Source organism: Panthera pardus, unplaced genomic scaffold, assembly GCF_024362965.1.
Source record: "Panthera pardus isolate Hobbes unplaced genomic scaffold, ASM2436296v1 HiC_scaffold_11, whole genome shotgun sequence".
Taxonomy (NCBI): Eukaryota; Metazoa; Chordata; class Mammalia; order Carnivora; family Felidae; genus Panthera; species Panthera pardus.
The window spans coordinates 62,949,169-62,969,181 of NW_026526666.1; the positions used below are offsets into that span (position 1 = coordinate 62,949,169).

At 52.8% G+C, this 20,013-nt stretch overlaps 1 protein-coding gene and 1 long non-coding RNA gene across 11 annotated transcripts in view; one reads left to right on the top strand and one right to left on the bottom strand.

Annotated features, from left to right (window-relative positions):
* Positions 1-20,013, top strand: part of SSBP3 (single stranded DNA binding protein 3) — a 163,299-nt gene that overhangs the window by 88,943 nt on the left and 54,343 nt on the right. The gene's annotated exons all lie outside the window — the stretch shown is intronic.
* LOC128774946 (uncharacterized) lies at positions 4,549-5,921 on the bottom strand. The gene is made up of 2 exons (XR_008419503.1): positions 5,507-5,921; positions 4,549-4,786 (listed from the first exon to the last, which is right to left on the bottom strand). It is a non-coding gene; the product is annotated as an uncharacterized LOC128774946 (long non-coding RNA).

Genomic DNA, 20,013 nt, shown 5'->3' on the forward strand with positions numbered 1-20,013 from the left:
GTGCCAGTGGGGTTGTTGTCCTGTGCACACCTGGTGCAGGCTTTTCAGTTGTTGGCAGACCAGCCAGTGAAAAGACTTTACAGGGGAACTCTTCTCTTCCCAGGAGCAGAAGAGGTGGAGTGGGAACGCTTGGCCTCCCCATGCCCATCCCGGGCTTCTGTCCACCCCAGCCCTGCTTTTCCACTTAGCTCTTGCTCTCCCCATGGTCTCGGACTAGTACTTTGCAGATTGCATCAGGGAACCACTTACCCCAATTAAAACAGCCAGGGTGGGGGCAGGAGGAAATGGGCTGAGGTGTTGGGAATGTTTCAGCTAATGCGGGGAGTGCTTTTTAAAAGGCAGGTAGAAAACTTTTTTCTCTTAGTAGATCAATTAAAGACCTTTCTGAAAATTAACCCCTGGGAGGTATGTCGGTGGGCTCTGTTTTCCTATGTATACCCAACTCTGTGCAACCCGCCCCCCCCTCCCCAGTCCTGCCTAAACATACTCTCAATGCCTTTAGAAATTTCTGTGAAAGGTGACCAAGTGTTTTTCAAAAGAGCTCCCCTTCTGTGATAAATGCCAGGTAGTGACTGAGCCTGCAGCCCCTGGGGAGAGAGAAGAAAGCCTGGCTGAGCATTGAAGAACCATTTCTGAGAGGGTGGGAGCCTGGCTGTGCCTCCCTGAGGTCTACACGGCCTGCTGGCAGCAGCAGGCACGAAGACGGGCATCTTGTCAGAGCCAGGCAGATGGCGTTCACCTGCTCGGGACACGCTCCCTGGTGCTGGGGCCCTTGGAGTTGCCGGGATAATAACAGACAGCTGCCATCTCCGGGCCGGAGATCTGCGGGCATTCAAACACTTGGGAAGTGTGCAGGGGAGAAGGAGCCGGCTCCAGGCCTCCTGTCCCCGGCACGGCCTGTCTTTTGTTTTGAGATTTGTGGCGGCCCCCCCCCACCCCCCCCAATCAACATCCGAGCAACAAGAGTGTTTTAATAGAGGACAGTTCTGTTTTGGAAACGACAAGAAAGCGCCTTGTCGAGTGTGACCTGGCCTATCCTTTGTCCAGCCTTCTCCTGCTTTGTGTATGCTTGCAGTGGGTTTTGTTCTAAGGGGCAAAGGAGTTGGACATGGATTTGGTTGTGTTCCTGGGGTTTTCTTCCCCCGCCCCTTTTTTTTTTTTTTTTTTGGCAGCGACAAAGGCTTTTGGTTATTTCTGAGTACAGGGCAATCGGGGAGTTAGGGATTTTCGGGACCACTCCAGCGCCTTTGAGTTTTACCGGGTGGTGTCAGGAGTGGTTGAGAAGCCAACTTTCTGACCGCCTGGTGTTTTCTCGGCCCATTGAATACATGTGTCAGGGACAAATTGTGTCTCACCGTGCCGTCAGCCTCAACTCCTAATAGGGACGTTTCCCTAAATATCAGTCGGATGCAAGGCTGACTGTTTTGAGACCCAGCTTTGTTTCCCTTCTCTTGCTCTGCGGAGGAGGGATGCTGATGCCTCCCTTCATTATCCGCTTCCTGTATCGTGGCTAGAGCTCAAGTCTGGGTTGACTTGATCTGGCTTGTTGTAGAAACTTCGGCTCTCGTTAGGCTACTTGGAAAATTATGCATTGTTTGGAGGTAGCTCAGTTTGATGGGGTCTGATAGAAATTTTATAACCACCCTCAAGGCAGAGCTCATGCCTCACTCCTTCAGGCCAAGACGGGAAGACAGGTTTGCCAAGCAAACGAGTGGTGTCCTAAAATGCAGGAAGATTACAAAACCCACTCGATAATCTACACTGCTCAAAATCAGCGTGCTCTGTTTGCTTACACGCTCTGGTTGCGCCTTTGACAAATGGGCCCTGCTCAGTCGCTAAAGCCATATTCTGTGTATGCCTCATTCAAGTGCATTATAACTTTTTACAGTGGTAGGTCACACCAGCTTTTCATCTTCTATCCCTAATTATTCCAAGTCGGTGAGATTGTTCCTGTATAAGACAGTGGCAGAGATTACCTTTTAGTTAGGTACTCTTCATTTTCAGAACTGGCCTAGGAATGAATCCCTGCCCCTCTGGATTGGTGCCCTATCCTAATCTTCTTGGTTATTTCCATACTGCTCTGTTGAGAGGCTTAGGAGTTATTTGTTTGAGGGGGGAGGTATGCTTTAAAACATTAATTTATTCTACAGTGCCAGGGATTCAAAGATAAGATGGGATCTTTGCCGTCTGGGAACCCACCATCAAGTGAAGTCAGACAAAGCGTTGAACACAGGACACTGTGTAGTTCTGTGCAGGGCCCGGGCCAGGGTAAGCTGGGCATAGAAGAGAGAGAACAGGGTGGTTCTCCGGGGCCGGGGGAAATGTGGGGTGGGTATAAAGATCGGGGCGCCTGGGCGGCTCAGGTGGACAAGTGTTCAACTTCGGCTTAGGTCATGATCTCGCGGTTCGTGAGTTCGAGCCCCGCACCAGACGCCCTGCTGTGTCAGCACACAGCCCGCTTCAGATCCTCTGTCCTCTCTGCCCCCCTCTGCCCCTCCTCCTCCTGTTCTCTCTCTCTCTCTCTCTCTCTGAAAAATAAATACACTTAAAAAAATAATAAGATTGGTAAAGAAGGTGGTGTTCGAGGGGCGCCTGGGGGAAGAGCTGGAACCCTGTTGTTTCACCATTAGAATCTCAAGGTTGAGTGAGCGTCAAGGTAAGTAATGGCGCTGGGCCCCCGTGGGAAAGGCTGCCGTGGTCATTGAAGGAGCCCGCTGTCAGGCAGGTGCCAACTCTGCCAGCTACAACTGTGTGGCCTCAGTAATCTAATCCTCAGTTGCCTGCTCTGTGGAATGGATCTGATAAAGTATTTACGTCTTGAGGTTGGCGTGAAGGTGGATAAAGGGAAGTGAGCGGAGTGAGTACTCCACACCAGATAAACACGTACCGTTATTATCATCTTTATAGTGACGTTACCCGGAACGGCTCCTAAGACATGTCAGATGTCAGGGTGCTGGTCCCCCTCCACCCAGCCACCACCTTTCCCATTCTTCCCAGGGATAAGCCAGGTAAGGGGCGGACGTGGCGTCTGGTGAGGCTGTGCTGTGGCCGTGCCTGTTTACCTCTGTGACGTGGCCTGGTTTCGGATAACTTGATGTTTGCTGATAATGCGCCTGGTGTCCTGGCCTGAAACTCTACGCCTGTTTGGACTTGTAGCATTTCCCCTGTCCTCCGGTGGATGCGCTCTGTGACACATGGCTGACACCGGCCTGAGGCTTATCGCCCCAAGGTGTGCATTATCGTAGCCCTCCCACTCTTTCCCCTGGCAAGCGTGTGATCTCCACTCTGAAGGCCCCGCGGATTCTGTGCGGGTTCCGTCCTGGGAGTGCTTCTAGTCTAGGAGGAGGAGTAAGAAAGAAGCCCAGGAGCTGCCAGCCTGGATAGAAGGGTGCCAGGAGTTGGGGACAGAGTGGGAGCAGGGGTGGGGGTAGGGGGTACCCGGTCAAGTAGGGGGGTTCTGGGAAGGGCTACTGAGGAAGGAGGCCCTGGGGCCTCGAAGATTTTGCACAAACGACGACGAGTGGGAGTGTATCTTGGTGGAAGAGGGGGAGAGGTGGAGGAATAGCTAGCAGGTCAGGGTGCCCAGGCTGGGGACAAAACTGGGAGAGGGCAGAAAAGTCTGCCAGAGAGAGAGGCAAATAGTAGTGACTGTTCCAGCCCCATGCCCAGCTGAGAGCTTCCTTCTGTTTATGGTGCATCGTTCACAAGAAGATCCAGACTGGGGTGCCTGGGTGGCTCGGTCGGTTAAGTGTCTGACTTCAGCTCAGGTCGTGATCTCACGGTTTGTGAGTTCGAGCCCCGTGTCAGACTCTGTGCTTATAGCCCAGAGCCTGGAGCCTGCTTCAAATTCTGGGTCTCCCTCTCTCTCTGTTCCTTCCCCACTCATGCTCTGTCTCTCTTGCTCTCTCTCAAAAATAAACATTTAAAAAAAAAAAAAAATCCAGACTTGAGTATCTTGGGGCTTTGCCATGGCTCTGAATTACCGAGCCTGGCAAAGGAAGGCAGTGACCTCCAGCTTGAAGCTTTCTTCCATTTTTAAAAACGTTCCCTGGCCCTGTGATTGCTTGCTGAGGTAACTTTCTGCTCTCCTAACTGGATCTAATTTGCTGTTCCTCAGCTGTGACATCTGATAATAGAAAATGTACTATTTATTGAACCCCTATCATGTGCTGCCCACTGTGCTAGGCAGGTACTGTGTACTCATGGACCACAGAATGAGGGTATTTGGGGACCGGTGACAGTGGGAAGGGAAGGGAAGGGCCTGGGTCTGTGCTGGGTAATTCACATCTATTGAATCTCTTGGTTTCTCACAAGGACCCTGGGGAATAAGACAGTGGTTCCCCTCTTACCCAGTTAACAAGTGGCCTGGAAGCTCTCAGCGTACAGATGTCCGAGCTAGGATTTGTTACCCCTAGCCATACTCTTCATGAGATCCCCCAGAGGGATCGGGAAGGAGAGGGGGGGCATTAACAGAGATGGAAATACGTTTGTTATTTAACGTTTGTAGGCATTGGAATCGTCACCCTTTATTTATTTATTTATTAATTATTTTTTTTTTTTTACATTTATTTTATTTTTGAGAGGCAGAGAGACACTCCCTCCGGATGCACTCTGTGCTGGTCTCTGCCTGGCTTTCCTCCCATCATGGTAAATGTCAGCCGCGTGTGTTGGAGCGACAGTGCTCCAGTAAGGGAGGCATTGGTCCCGTGCATCCTCGCCCCTCGGTGGTGATGGTGGTGGCAGTGGGGGGTGTTACCAGGTTTTTCTGGGATCGCCTTCTCAGCACCTGCCAAGGCGCACCATGGCTCATCTCAGCAGAAGAGAGCTAAGAGTATCTGCTGATATTCCTTATCAGCAGAAGATCCTGGGATCTAGCTCCAGCGCCCCCTCTAGATTCTGCTCTTCTGCTTCTGCCTCTGGCTGCCCCCTGTGCGTACGGCTTTTGCACGCACCGGACCTTCTTCCTAGAATGACCTGTTCTTCCAGCATTCCACCTGCTATGTCCTTTGCCTGCCCCTACTTCCCAAACCCCCATTCAGCCTTACTTCCCCGAGCAGCTTCTCATCCCCTGAAAGGCCTCCTCAGTGCCCCCATGTGAGACTAACCCTGTGCCCACAGTTCACTGGGTGCCAAGTTGGCACGAGTGTTTCCTGGCCCCAGGGTGGGGCAGGTCGGGGACCCATCCCAGTGCTCTGTAATGCAGGAAATTGAGGACTTGGCTGCTGTGTTCTGCAAGGCACCTGGGTAGGTGACTCGTTCTAGGCCACTAGTCCCACTTAGTCACTGTACCCACTCTCTTCTCTGCATGGTAAATAGCTTGGCCACCTGTTTTTACCAGAACCCCCAGGTCAGAGTCCTGGCCTGCTCCCCATGTCTTCTGTCATTTGGGGCCAGTGTACCTGACCAAGCCCTCCCCTGGTTCTAGGCAGACCTCACCCTATCCATCCTGTCTGCAGGGCTCAGGGCTACTGCACCCCCTACTCCCTGGCCCCATGCTTGTTCTCACCTGAAATGTCGCCTAGGCCGTTCTCCCATCCTCTTGTCCGCGTCCTGCTCATCGTTCATTCACATACGTCACGGAGGCAGTGCTGGCCTCTGCAGACAGAATGTTAGACACACCTGTCCTCCTACGGTCTCACACAGTCGCATAAAAAAAGTGAAATGGATGAAATTCATTTCATTAGTCTATTCTATTTCCTCGTAAATGAATATGCCCCAAACACTATCCTTTTCAGATGTAATCAGTGTAGAAATGATGGACGAGTTATTTTACATACTCTTCATACCAAGTCTTTGGGATCTGGTCTGTATTTTAACATCTCAGTTTGAACTGCCCACATCTCGAAGGACTCAGTAGCCCCCTTGGAGCTGGGGTTTCTGTGCTGGACTGCGTGGGCGTGGCGATTAGGAGCATGAGATTTGTCGAGCGGTGGGCCTGTTTTAGGTTGTCTCTTGACTCTGCCATTTATTGGCACTGTGGCCCAGGAGGGTGACTTCCCCTCTCTGAGCTTATGATCTGCAGAAGCATATGCGCCCTTACCTCACCGCATTGTTGGAAGGCTTGAACGAGCTGATGTTCGCAGAGGCTCAGGTCAGTCCCGAGCACGTAGTACTGGTGACGGTGCATGTTGAAATAACGAACGTTGACTGATGACCAGGGGCTGGCTCGGTGCCAGGACCTGCCCCCTGCCCCCTAGGCTGACCATCCAGGTGATCGATAGCAGACCGCTTGAACAAGGGCCGTGAGTGACAGAGGGATCGACTGGCTCAGGGCAGGAGCTAGCAAGAGCACTGAGGAGGGAGTGGTCATCTGGAGAGGCTTCCTGGCGGAGGCGCCCCACCCCAAACTCACCTTGGGTTCCTTGGTCTCCAGAGTCCTCTGTGACAACTCCAGCGCCCCGGCGGCTCCCATTTGCTCACTCTTTGTCCTGTGTAATTAGTGCCGTGTGCTTCACTCTTGTCTCTAATTGTGTCGTACAGCGTGTACTTTATTATATCCGGGTATAATACCGTCAGGCTGGCGGTTATCTTGTTCACTAATTGTTTCACGTGTCTATCTTGTCTGCCCCGCCAGATCACCCGCTTCTTCAGAGCAGCAGGCACATCCTCCGTGCCTTTTGTCCTCCCCTGCCATGGCAGGCGGGGCCTCAGGACCCAGATTCGAGTCCTGCATCTGGCACACTGGCCACAAACAAGGCACCCCCTCTCCTTTTACAAATGAGCAGGGTGACACCAGTGATATTTAAACTCCCTCCATTGGTGGGTCTTCAATGTTCTCAAAGTGATGAATGGTCATTCCTTTGCATAGGAAGTATTTGTATATTTATTTTTTTAATGTTTATTTATTTTTTGAGAGAGAGAGAGAATGTGTGCGCACGCGTGTATGAGTGGGGAAGGGGCAGAGAGAGAGAGGGAGACAGAGGATCCGAAGCAGGCTGCACGCTGACAGCAGAGAACCCGATGCCAGGCTTGAACTCACAAACTGTGAGATCATGACCTGAGCCAAAGTTGGAAGCTTAGCCGACTGAGCCACCCAGGTGCCCCAACATAACAAGTATGTATTTATTGAGCACCCCCCGAAGTGCCAGTCATTGGGGAGGTAATGAACAAGACAGGATTTCTGCCCTCAGAGTGCTGCAGGTTTAGAGAAAGGGACAACTATAAAGGAATAAAAATATCCGTAGAATTAATTGGAGTTGTGATTTACATTCATTCAGCAAATTTTTTTTTTAATTTAAAAAAATTTTTATTTTTGAGAGAGGCGGAGATAGAACGTGAGTGGGGGAGGGGCAGGGAGAGAGGGAGACACGGAATCCGACGTGGGTGCTGTCAGCACAGAGCCCAATGCGGGGCTTGAGCTCACAAACCGTGAGATCATGACCTGAGCCGAAGTTGGACGTTTAACCGACCGAACCACCCAGGTGCCCCCATTTGGCAAATCTTTGAATATGTCTTGCACAGCCTTGCCCTGTGTTAAGCAGTGGGGGTGTTACAGTGAGCGACACCGGTCGTTTCTGTCCTCTTGTTTACTGGGTGGAAGGGAACACACGAAGGACGATGTCGTTGTGCACATGGGTAGGTGCTCAGGGAGAGTGGGGGACACTGGGCTGGGAAGAAGGGGGGTGGGAGCCCTTCTGAGGGTGTTTTGCCCCTCCCGCCCAGAGTGCAGAGAGGGGACTGGGTGAAATCGGCACCTTCCTCCTTCCCCTGGAAGCGTGTCCCAAGGCTGGCACGTTTGTGCTTTGCCCTTGCACATATGATTTGGGGGAGGCTCAGAAAGGGCTCTAAACACAAACCAGATGAAGGCGGTGCCCGCGGGTGCCTGGGAGCAGGGGCGGCCCCGAGAGCATGTGGCTGGGTCACCCTTTATAATTATAACACTGTGGTGAAGGCCCCGGAACCCAGGGTGGTGGCGGGCGGGGGAATGCCGGCTTCCCATCTGCTCAGCCTCTTTGGGCTCTGAATGGATTAGTTCTGTTTGGGTTGCAGCTTACTGTTGTGTGTGTTTTTCATCCCCTCCCGTTTGTTCTCTCTCCCTGGCCTGAACGCCTGCTCACAGGAGCAGCGAGGGTCCTGGTATGGGAGGGAGAATTGTGAAGTGGCCATTATCCAAACAAGAAAGGGAATCATTGGAGTTTGCATTCTTCTGGGCCTCTATGGAAACTCGGATGTGGCTGGGGGTAGGGTGGGGTGTCGAGGCCTCGGGAAAGTGAGAAGATGGGGTGCAGCTGTAGAAACCGGGTTGTGGTGTGGTCTGTGTGAGTGACCCCACGTGGTACAGTTGTGCCCCTTCGGTAGGTTAATTGGTGCTGGAAGACCAAAGTTGGTGTGCTGGTGGTGGTGTTTCTTGCAGGCGGGAGGTCTGGACCGGCACTAACCCATTCCTTCCAAATGGCCTTGGTGATGCCTCTGTTGCAGGAAACTGTTGGCAGCGAAGTAATATTACCGGCAGTGTGATGTGTTCAAAGACCCACGTGAGCCTGCCACTGACCTGGCCCCATGACCTGTCTATAAGCCTCAGTTTTCCCAGTGTGTCAAGTGAGGGTATTGATTCCTATCTCGCAGGGTTGTTGAGAGGGGGAAGCAGGTGAGGTGTGGAAGAGACTCGGTGCCACCCATTGGACCCAGGACATGTTCAACAGAGCCTGAGTGCCCATCTCTTAAATTTTTTTTTTTTTTTAACATTTTATTTATTTTTGAGACAGGGAGAGACAGAGCATGGATGGGGGAGGGTCAGAGAGAGGGAGACACAGAATCTGAAACAGGCTCCAGGCTCTGAGCTGTCAGCACAGAGCCCGACGCAGGGCTCGAACTCACGGACCGTGAGATCATGACCTGAGCCGAAGTCGGCCGCTTAACCGACTGAGCCACCCAGGCGCCCCTTTTTTTTTAATTTTTTTTTTTTAACATTTTATTTATTTTCTGAGTGCCCATCTCTTAATGCCACACCAGAGACACAGGGCATTTGGGATGTTGGGAGTGCCCCTGGGTACTGCTGGCTTTCTTCATGGGCTTCAGGGAGCTTCTGTAGGTAAAGCAGACTTGTGGGAAGCCAGCATTACTTTTACCTCCTCTTTGGAATAGAAGGGTGTGGCCTTTCACTCCTGTTGGCATTCCTCAGTGTCTACGAGGAGCCCCACTGTCGAATGGATGCTTTGGAGAGAAGGGTTGGGGAAGGCAGGGAGAGCAGCCACAGCCTCAGCCTCTTAAGAGGCCACATTCTAGCTTAGAATCAAAATTTCACACATGTGGAACAATTAGAGAAAAATAACAGATGGCGTCTGATCAGATGTCACTGCTCTGTGAAGCTGTCCCAGACTGCCCCACCCTCTGGCAGAAAATAATCCTTCCTTTCTTTGAGATCCTGGAGCCCCGTGCAGGCCTGTGTGATGCTGTGCATTGCATTGGTTTATAATTGGTCGTTTGTGCCATTAATTGTGCAACAGCAAATGTTTGTTGAGTGCCTCCACGTGCCAGGTCCCGTCCTTGGTCCTTCCTTCTGTCCTTGTCGAGCACCTGCTCAGGATAGTTCTAGCCGATAGTCCCCACTTGGGGTTTCCAGGTTGGCCTGTGTATTTCCTTATGCTGGTCTCCTGAGCCCCCAAGCCGGCGCCTCCGGGGCTGCTTCTAGACCTTTCGAATGCCCCTCTTTCTTGGATGTTCGGTCCCAATAGCACTCTCTTGAGTTGGGTCTTCCTGTGAGGCTTTTGGTTGATCTGGAGGAGTCTGTGAAGACGCAGGCTAGCCACCAGTTTGGCGCTGCTAATGAGCTATGTGATACTAACACTCTCTCATCCTCCTTGGGCCTTTGTTGTTTTTTTTTTTATTTAAAAACAAAAACAATAACAGCAACTGGGATTGGATTGAATGATGTCTCTGGTATTGGTTCTGAGACTTGAAACTTCTTTTGCAAATTGTGTGGGCCTGGAAATGCCTTTGGTGTGCTGGACCCTTAGCTGAGCTGGGCCAGATGTCTTCTGGGAGTTTGCCTTCTGGGATCTCACAGTTTAGTGGGAAAGAGGGACATAGGCATAAGCAGATGCTTCCGATGCTGCAAGGGACCCAACCCCGTTGCTGGGTCCCAAGAGAGGGCTCTACCCAGAGGGCTTCCTGGATGCAGTGACATTTTCCGTGGATCCCACAATGAAAAAAGGGGTAGAAATTGGTGACTGAAAGGGAAGTGTGAAGAGAGCATTGTAGGGAAAAGAAGAGTCTGTAAGCCCTTGGAAGCGAATGTGGGTGGAGCTGGAACTGAGAAGGGCCTGCCCAGCCAAGCTGGTGTGCAGCCGGTAGCCACCAGGCCACTGAGCTTGTCAGTGGCTGGTTAGGTCAGTTTGGGGAGAGGAGTAGGGACGAGGGGAGGGCTAGAGCAAGTGCTCCAGGCCCGTGGACCCGAGTCTAGATGGAGAGTGGGGTGGATGGGACTGGGGCATTGCATGGCAGCTGAGAAGTCGGCCTGGCCCATGAGAGCTGGCATGATTGGAGGGTTGCCCCCACGCCCTTGACCCTCAGACGTTTTCCTAATAATTTGCTGCCCTCGTGCCCTAGAGGGTGGGCTTAGGGGTGATTGTAAGCAGCTTAGATTTGCTGAGGGCATTTAAAAAAAAAAAAAAGCCACCTCTATCCAGATTATCCAAAGAATGAAAGCGTGGTGGAATAAGAGGCACCCTGGCCAGGTTCTGGGCATGTCTGTCTCCTACTGTGGGCCTTTGTTCCCCCTTTGGTGAAAAGGCAGGGGGCGGGGGAGACACTGGACCAATGCCTGAGGTGCGCTAGCCCACCCCCGTGACTGCCGCCTTTGTTTCCAGGGGGTTGAGGATCACACGGGGCAGGGTGGCTTCATTCTTGGCAGGTGGAGTGGAAAATGCCAGTGTCTTAAAGCGAGTCCCAAAGGGGGTGGGGATGGGTGTGTATTTGTACTTGGCTGGGCGTGTCCCCAAACATCTCCCTTGGACAGGGTATCTATCTGTTCTAGCCTGGCTTGGAACCTGCACAGAGTCCCTTCCCTTCTAAAATGTTATCTTCCCTATTAAATATTAATAATCAACCGCTTTCAGTGGGATTAAACCCCCAGCATATTCTGGGTGGTTGTTGCCAGTGTGTGTGTCTCCATGCCTGTCCTTGACCCAGAGTGGCACCTTGAGCAGAGCAGAGAAGGAGAGAGGGAGGGAGAGTTTGTTTTTGCTACTTTGGAGCCATGGCAGAATTTCTTATACTGCCAAGTTATTTTCTTGGTGTGTATTTAGATAGAGGAGATGATCGAGAAGTGGATGACGTATATTTGCACAGGGATGTTTGTACACGTTGACCATGGCGTTGTCGGGGCCAATGTCCAGGAGCTGGCTACTGTCTCAGCCCTCCTCACACACTTGTCAAGGAATGACTTGGGGTACCTTCTCTCAAAGGGCGGGGGGAAAGGGTGGGTGGCAGGACAGATCTTCTCTTCCAAAGGTACAGAGCATAGCTGCTTGGACCCCAAACCAGCCCCCTCTTCCCATCGTGAATGGGAGGGGAGGCAGCTGTGAGTCCTGCACTCTGCACTCTGTCCGTCTCGGGCCAGGGGCCTTGGTCCAGAGTGGTCCTCTCGGGTCTCCCCAGACCTAATCAGCTTACCGTGGGCAGGGCAGTGCTCTTCTGTTATTAAATGCAGAGCTGTGGTCTGCATGATGTGGGCAGCTTTAATGAGATTAGAAAGCTTAACCGAGAGGCCAATTACATCTGGGCCTGTACCTGTTTGGGCGGCTGTCTAAGCCCCGACCTGCATCCGGAAGCTTCCTGCAGGCCTCCTGGGAGCCTGGCTGGGGAGGGTGAGGGGCAGAAGAGGCCTGCCCATCTGTCTAGTCATCGCTGGACCTGGGGTCTATTTACCCTGGCCAGGGCAGAGGCAGAGCCCGGGAGGAATCCGCTGGAACATCTGATCCAGGAGCTCCTGAAAGCTGGATGCCTGCTGCCTGGGGGGAGGGTGGGCAGCTGGGTGGTTGTAGAGCCCCCAGAGGCTTTTGATGTGCAGCCAGGTTTGGGGACCAGGAGTGGAATTTGTCCCCTTTGTTTTTATAGGTGAGGGGAAGGGACTCGGAGCCGGTGCCTGACTCCTAGTACAGGCCCTTTGTTACTGTAGCTTCCTCCTTTCTTCCCACCGCTTTGATTGTCTGGGAGCAGGGGTGCTGTTGCCTTTCTGGTCACACCAGGTTTTGCGTTTGTTTCTTCATTTGTGCTTCACATTTTGCGTGAGGTAGGCCAGGCTGGCAGTGGCAACTTCTCATCGTATAGATGGTCAAGTTAAGGTCGAAGAGACCCACCTCACGCAGGTGCCAGAACCTGAGGGGCTGGTTGCAGGGTTAGTGTCTTTTCTTGCCATGACTGAGGTCTTCTGTCTGGTTCCCACTGGGGCGCGCTCTGGTGGGGAGTGTAGGTCTGTGATGACTGGACCCAGCCAGGAAGAATTGTGACCTTGTGAAGACACTTCACCATCGTGATCTTCACTGGCAAAAGGGTCAGGTGTGAAGCACAAGAGTGGGGTTAGCATCTCCAGGTTGTTGGGAGGATTGGCCTTCCCCATGCCTACCTCCAATGGTGGCTTGTTCCCTTTGCTGGGACACATAGGCTGGCAAGTGTCAGTTCCCTTTCCTGGGACACATGGGCCGGCAAGTGTCAGGGGATGAGATTGGGACCGCTCTGAGGCTCTACAGGTGAGGACTGCCCGGCTGGTCCCTCTGGGCGAGGCCTTCCTCCGTGGAGAGTGGAGAAAAGGCAGAGCGGAGGGTTTAGGAGTGTCCATTCAACAGTTACTTACCGCGTAGCTGAAAGATACAGGCCAGGTGGAGTTCTAGGGGAGGCAGCAGAAACTTCACTTTCGCAGACTCTCTGAAGCAAGGCTTATTATCCTACTTTTCTACATGAGACTGCCAAGGTACAGCCGTCTTGGGAGACCCAGGTCCCAGACCGATTCCTGCCCTTGACCCAGGTCTGTGAGCTGGAGGCCGCATCTACAACAGAGGGACCGCAGGATCCCCTCCTCTTCTGAGGTTCTAGATTCAAAGTTTCTGAAGCCCTGTGGATTACCCAAATCTAATTAAAAACTTCTATCTTCAGTGGAGAAGACCCAGGCCAGGGACTTAAATGAAATTAGACAAAATAGAAGAAAAACAGACAGCTTTAGACACGTTTGCAGCAGAGAGGGGTGCTTGGTCATCCATCAAAGATAGTTTTGCCATGTCTCTGTGACTCACGAGTTTCAAGGTAGGATAGAACCAAGATTCAAATTCAAGCCTTTTTCAAGGTTTCCTTGTTTCTCTCCTGCAGTGATTGCTTGAGGAGAAAAACAGAGAAACACTGGAAGATAAGGCCCCTCTTTGTCCTTTTTGATATTTGGGCTTATGAAAGTTTGTTCTGTTCTTTAAAGTTTCATCTTTATAAAGGAGAAAAATAAGAAAGAAATTACCCAGAAGAGCCAAGGCCTAGCTTTGTCCAAAAAGCTCTTTCATAGTCCTCAGTCATGCGATAGTTATTGATTATTAGGCATAGTAAATATGTGGATTCTGTTCTTTGGAACCAACAGTCCTGAAGGGAGATAGCTTTTGTCCTTACGATAAGGCCATGTAGAAGATACTGGAAGAGTCACAGGTAGAGTTTCACATGGGCTTGGAAGACAGAAAAAATCCTGCCCAGTGCCCAGGGTGGCCCAAGGGGCAGGTGGAGGGACTGACATGGTGGCAGGGAGTTGTGGGCATTCTGGGTGGAGGGGATGGTCTGTGCAAAGGCTGGGGGCCAGAGAGGCTGAAGCTTGGGCACAAGAAAAGAGGGAGGTTGGAGTGGGGGGAAGAGAGGGAGACTAACATGAGATCATGGCCCTTTATTATCTCCTTATTTGCTGTAAGTCTCATGCCAACCCCAGCAGACGTATTGTCTTGTATTGGGGGAGCTTCTTGAGGCAGGGGGAAGTGCCTGCCGCTCTGAGTTAGCCGGGGAGCTGGGGAGCTGGAGCCCTCATGCCACTGCTCTCTGTACTTTACCACAGCAGTCCTTGGTTAGGAGTTCATTGTCATTGAACGTTCCATTGGATGCCTTGCGAGACAGTTGCAGGTGGAAACTGGTATCTTCCAATATTGAGTTCTAGCTCATGAACCTACTCTACCTATAGGTAGATAAATGGAAGGTCATAGGGAGCTTGTCTGGGAGAGAAAGTGTCCCTAGGAGTGGAGGACCTGAGATCTGGTTGGTAAGCGGCTGGAGCCATTCCCAGGGCATGGTAAGCACAGGGAGGGAGCAGAACAGGGGTACAACCAGAGGTCCCTGTGGGCTCGGAGAGCCTGGCGTCTGCCCTCGTTCTCCTCTCTGCCCTTCTCAAGTTCTCATTTCATGTTAAGTGAGGGACTGAATCAGGGAGGAGGAGGACGCATTCCTCCTGAGTGAGCTCAGGGCTTGCTCTGTGGCTCGTCTCTGATGGCAGGAACCGTGTCTTTTAGAAACCTGTGGTTTGGAGGGTTCGGCTGCGACGGGCATCCTCAGATTGGCAGAGGATTCCTGTCTGTGGGACACGGAGAACGACATCTCAGGTTGGGATCTCTGCCTTGCTGTCCTCCTTGGTCTCTGGACTAGGCCCAGGAGGGGCTCTTCCCACCTTTGCTGTCCCTAAGCCCCAAAGGCAGGTTCTCTCAACCCTGTCAAGAAGCCTGTGGAAAAAGTGGCTTCTTGGTCAGTGGAGCAGACATCTGTCTTCAGTGAGGTGGAGGACCAGGGCATCCAGCCTATCTGAGAATTACCAACAGGCTTTGCTTTGGAGGTGCAAGGGCGGCTTGGCTGAGAGGGCTGATAGAAGCAGCCAGATCTTAGCAACTCATTAAGACTACTCGAATCCACTCACTGCACCCAGCCTAATGGGCCCAGTCTCCACTTCTTCCAAAGTAGGAACAGCGATGGGAATTTAGCTCCCTGAGGCAACCCTGCTCTCTGTCATTGCCCCACAACTACCAGTGCTTTGCCCAGATGTTAGCTTTAGCTAATTCATAGCTGTCTTGGGAGGGAGAGGTATAAAGACGATTCCATTTTACTGACCTGACCAGTACCTCTATGAGAAGTGGCCTGCCCAAGTCGTTTGCCAGCAAGGACCAAGCAACACCAGCACCCAGGTTTTCTGAATACCCAAAGCTTGGGTTTTACAGCCAGAGGGAACAGTGTGTCCTAAAACTAGCCTGGGTGTGGTGGTGGTGGTGGTGTATGTGTTGTTAACGTTGTTGTTTAGAGGGGACAGAATAGTTGTATGGATGTAGCCAAATGGTAAGTACGTGACTGAGTTAGCTAGTCCTAGAATTTTACTTGTAGACATGGTGACTATTCTTGAAAAGCAGGATTTCTGCAAGGACTTTATTCATCCAAAAAATATTTACTGAGCCAGCACCTTCTCTGTGCTATGTACACCCTTCCTGCCCCTGTCCCTGGGAAGACAGCTGGCTCCTTGAATAAGGAATTAACAGTCCAACGTGACAAGTGCTGCGATGAAGAACGCATAGAGGACGAAGAGGTATCACCCACGGAGAGAGCGCGGAGGAGTGTTCCAGAGGGGTGGACCGGCCTGTGTAGAGGATGCTTGGGCATGTTCATCAAGTAAACATGGGTGAAAGGAGGGCTTTTGTTAGCTGGAGTACTAAATATGTGCATGTAATAATAGGTTATTCTTTCTCCATGGGACTAAAAGCGTCTCATCTGTTGGACCTGGATGAATGTCTCTATAAAGACCTTCCTTTGTGCTTCAATGCCATATGGAGTAGGGGACGGACCACCTCTATGGGAAATCCTGGGTCTGTTTCAGAAGCCACATTTGGGTCGGAGTTCTCAGTAGATAAACTCTCCCTATCCCCCAGAAGCCTTTGACCAGTTAGGTCATCACTGGTCCTTCCAGGCCAGGCTCCTGGCCCCACCCCATTAGCAGGTTTCCCCACTAGGATCCCAAAGGATACGTGTTCTCGGATGCTCTGGGTGGGGCGATACTAGCAAGAAAGCCCTGTCTTGTACCCCTGCTAGACACTCAGGAAATATCTGTAGATGTCTTTGTCGGGGAGCTCCGAAGAGGCCGCCCTGCCTTGCGCCATAACACTCCCTGGTCCTCGGCAGGCCACAGACCTAGGTGTGGGGGCTGGGGCTGTGTCAGGGACTGAAGCAGGTCAGCTCTTGGTATACACCTGATCTACCTCTTCGGCCCCCCTGTGTCACTCTTGAAGCAAAGTAAACAGTCCCCCGTGGGGGCCTCTGAAGGCTTGCTGGGGCGGGCTCTGCCCCGCAGTGCCACTGAGCAGGGTGGGGGTGTGATGTGGCTTTGAGGGGCTGATTCCTGTAATCACGGAGCTTGAGTCAACCAGACTGGCTGTGTTTGGTTCCTTGGGGACACAGGATATCAGAGCTGTTACCTTTCCTGCTTTAGGGACACAGACACACACACAGAATCTGTGAACCGGTGACCCTATAAACCCTCCTGTTGGAAGTGTTAACATTTCTGTAAAATGACCGTTCTAGTTTCCTCACCTCAACACCGCTCCCTCATGTTTGCTCACGACCCCAGGAATTGGGAGCAGGGCAGGATGAGAGTTCCTTCTCTCTGGGCTGATCTAGTGCAGCAACGTTCATCGCATACCACTGGATACCTGGCCTGGTCCTAGGAAGCCTTCCTGGGCCTGCTGCATTTAGGCCGGGGCTTGAGGGGCAGGTGGGGCGGCAGGGGAAGCCAGGGGACAGCTGGCTCCCAGCAGGAGGACCGTTCTACAGCAGAAAGGGGGCGCTGGGCCATGTGGCCTCTGTTGCCAGCATGGCCGAGCCATCAGCATCTCACGGGCCGGCACCACTGGGGCGGTAGAAGGACCTGAGTCCTGCAGTTTCCCTCTCCTCTTTGGGTCCTCCGGACTCACCCACCTTAACTTTGTCGGTTTATAAATGAGACACCTGGGGCTCCGAGACAGGGCTGCCCTGCCTCTTGTTCACCCAGCTAGTTTTTGTCGAGGTCATTGTTGAGGTTGAGCTGTATCAGCCAAAGAGTGTGGTAGAGGGGAGGAAAGGTGGACTTTGAAGTCAGGTGGACCTGGGTTCGAATCCCAGGATTCGAACTGCTCCCTGGCCTGCTGTGTAAGTACAGCAGGTCAGCTCTCTGAACTTGTTTTCTCCTCCAGCACAGGGACCGTAATGCCACCTACCTCCTAGAACTGTCGAGAGGGTCAGAGATAATCCTGAAGGGCCAGGCATCGGGAGGCACCTGTTACCGTCAGCTGTTGCTGTTCCCTCAGTCTTGCGGGCACTGCAGGGAGGGAGGGAGTGTGGCTGGAGCATGTCACCTCCAGAGGAGTAGAGCCCTGGCTTCCCCTGTGCCCTGGAGGGCTGAGACGAAGGCCCAGCTGTTGCCAGCCAGCACCCACTGGTTAGGGGCCAGTGTAGGATTCTCTCCCCCTTGTTCCCAGTTGCCGGTGATCGTGCCTGGCAGGCTTCTGGGAGCCAGCTGCCAGGGGCCTCTGGACAAGGTTCTCGGCCTTCTACGTCTTTGGCATCACCAGCGCCTGAGCAGGAGGCAGCCTGGCACCTGGATTTCAGGCAGGAGAGCCAGCTGTGCTGTCCCCCCTCCGACAGCTGTGTGTGGAGGGGTGCCCGAGTGGACAGTGGCAGACTCTCTAAGTGCCCAGCTTCTCGTGGTGGTGTTTGGTCCAATTTCCTTTGAGTTGTGACCTACATCATTCTTTATTTGCTAAACCCTCTGAGCAGGCAGCAGTAATAAATCAATTAATGACTCCGATGAATCGTTTAATGGCTGACAAAATAACACTGAAGCCAACAGCTTGCATCTCTCCAGCAGTAGCAGAGGATGCTGGTTGACTGGGGTGGGGGACGGGACAGAGACTGTTAGCTAAATTAGCGCAATTAGTGCATGCTTTAAAGGCTTAGGTGGCATCTGCTCAGCTCTGAGCCCGTGCGCCAGCCGTGCAAACCACAGTGGTGGGCTACTCAGTGGTTTCCCTCCTGGCCCCTTCCTGTATACACCCTTCCCAGCCAAGTGTCAGCTTCTCTGGACTTGATACAGGGGACCCCAGTGAACTTTGCAGATTGCACAGTCGTCCTGTCACAGCAGAGGAGGAGCCGAGGGCAAGTGACTCTGTCCCCACTAAATTCGGTGCCAGCTGAACAAAGGGTGGGCTCCCGTTTCTGAGAGGTGTTCTGAGGGTCATGCCTTTAATGATTTCTTTTAAACCTAAAAGTTTCTAGAAGCAGGCGATTTTTTTTTTTTTTTTTTTTTTTTTTGTTCCCTGCACACCTCAGTCCTGGCAGGATTAAGTTGTCATTGGAACTGAGCGTGTGTGTGGGTCCACGCCAGGGAATTTTCCGCTTTGCAGAGGCAACTGCCAGTGTTCTTGTTAAGGAGCTGTCACTGGCCTACTATGACATGTTTGCGGTTGTAAGTAGCTCCTTTAAGACTGTGTGTGGAGGGGGGGAGGGGGTGGGGCACGGCTCATGGTGTAAACTGGGGCCGCGAAGCTCATCTCTCTTTAAGAAGAAACTCGGCGCTGTGCAAATAGCGTGCTGTTGATCCACTCTGTGCTGTTCATTTGCGGGGGCACCTCTAGCCCTTAATCTCCCTTGTCTTGTGTGTACACGCCTAGGCACCCGTGCCCTGTGCCATGCGGCCCAGCCGGGGAGGTGTTTGCACATGGAGGAGGGTGCCCTGGCTGGCCTCCACGGTGTAACCAGGTATTAATTATGTGGGGCTCCACCTCATACACAAACGGTACCCTTTGATCCAATTCCCAGAAGAAGCTGGGTGCTCCCTGGGATGCATGGGCAAGGCCCAGTGGGATGGTGGCCGTGGCCTTCTCAGCACAGGGAAGGAAGCCAGTTCTCCTTTTGGAAATGTTCTGACTGGCGTGCCTTTGTTTCGTTCTTAAAAAATGAAATCAGATTTTTCTAACGTGGGGTAGGGCGAGGCCACTCTCCAGAAGAGTGGCTTCTGTTGAGTGGTAGACGTTGTCTCCCGACACTCCTGACTCCCTTTCCTTCCGTGTGCTCTGCGTTCATGGATTCATGGAAACTAAACATGTCTGTTGTCTGCCTGGTGCTGTGTCTCCGGCTCAGGGGCTTCTGTTTGCGGAGCACCTGTCTCAGGCTGAACCCATTGCCTGAGAGTCATGTTTAAAGTTCCCCACACCTCTGCAGAGGATGGAGGGCTCCTTCCTTTACAGATGACTGGGCTCTGAAAGGTAAAGCAGGGTGCCCAGTACCTCGACTCCTGGAGAGTGGAAGGGCTGGGCCTTGAACCGGACCTCTCTGTTCCCGGGGGGGCCGTCTTGAAGCATCCGCTTCAAAACAGAGACCAGAGAAGCCGTGATGTGGCTGAGAACAGGCCCTGGTTTTAGCACATCTGGCTTGACTTCCAGTTCTGCCCATCCGAGCTGTGTGACCCTGGTCAGATCCCTTGACATCCTCATCTGGAGTCCCTACTGGGTTGTTGGGGGCCCCCGGGGGAGAAACTGGTAAGCTTTGCCCAGCGTAGCCCGGTGAGCTCAGCCAGCAGGTGAGCTCAGCCAGCAGCGGCAGCCTTCTCAGCCCTGGTGGGCGGCTGACTTCCCTCCTGCGGAAGAGCCCCCTGTTGAGGAGGGGAAGTGAGTAAGCCCCAGGCCCCCCTCCCCCCAACCCCACCCCAGAAACCGGGCTGGCATGGAGCTCTGAGAAGGTGGAGGCCTGGCAGGCTCTGCACTCTGAAGGAGAGGCTGTTGTCAGAGGCCTGCCTCCCCGGGAGGCTTGAGATGACAGCACTAATCTCTCACCCCGTATCACCACCCGCATCTTCGAGTCCTGCCGTCCTTTAAGGCCCTGGCTTGAGTGCCACCTCTTCCATAAAGCCTCCCTGATCCCCCTAATCCCTGCCTCGCAGCACCCGCCCGGAGCACCTTCCCACACCCCTCAGTTCTCTGTCACCGCGGCTCATTTCATCCTCCAGACCTTGAGGGCAGGGCCGCGCGCTGTCATCTGCCGCCCTGGCGGGCA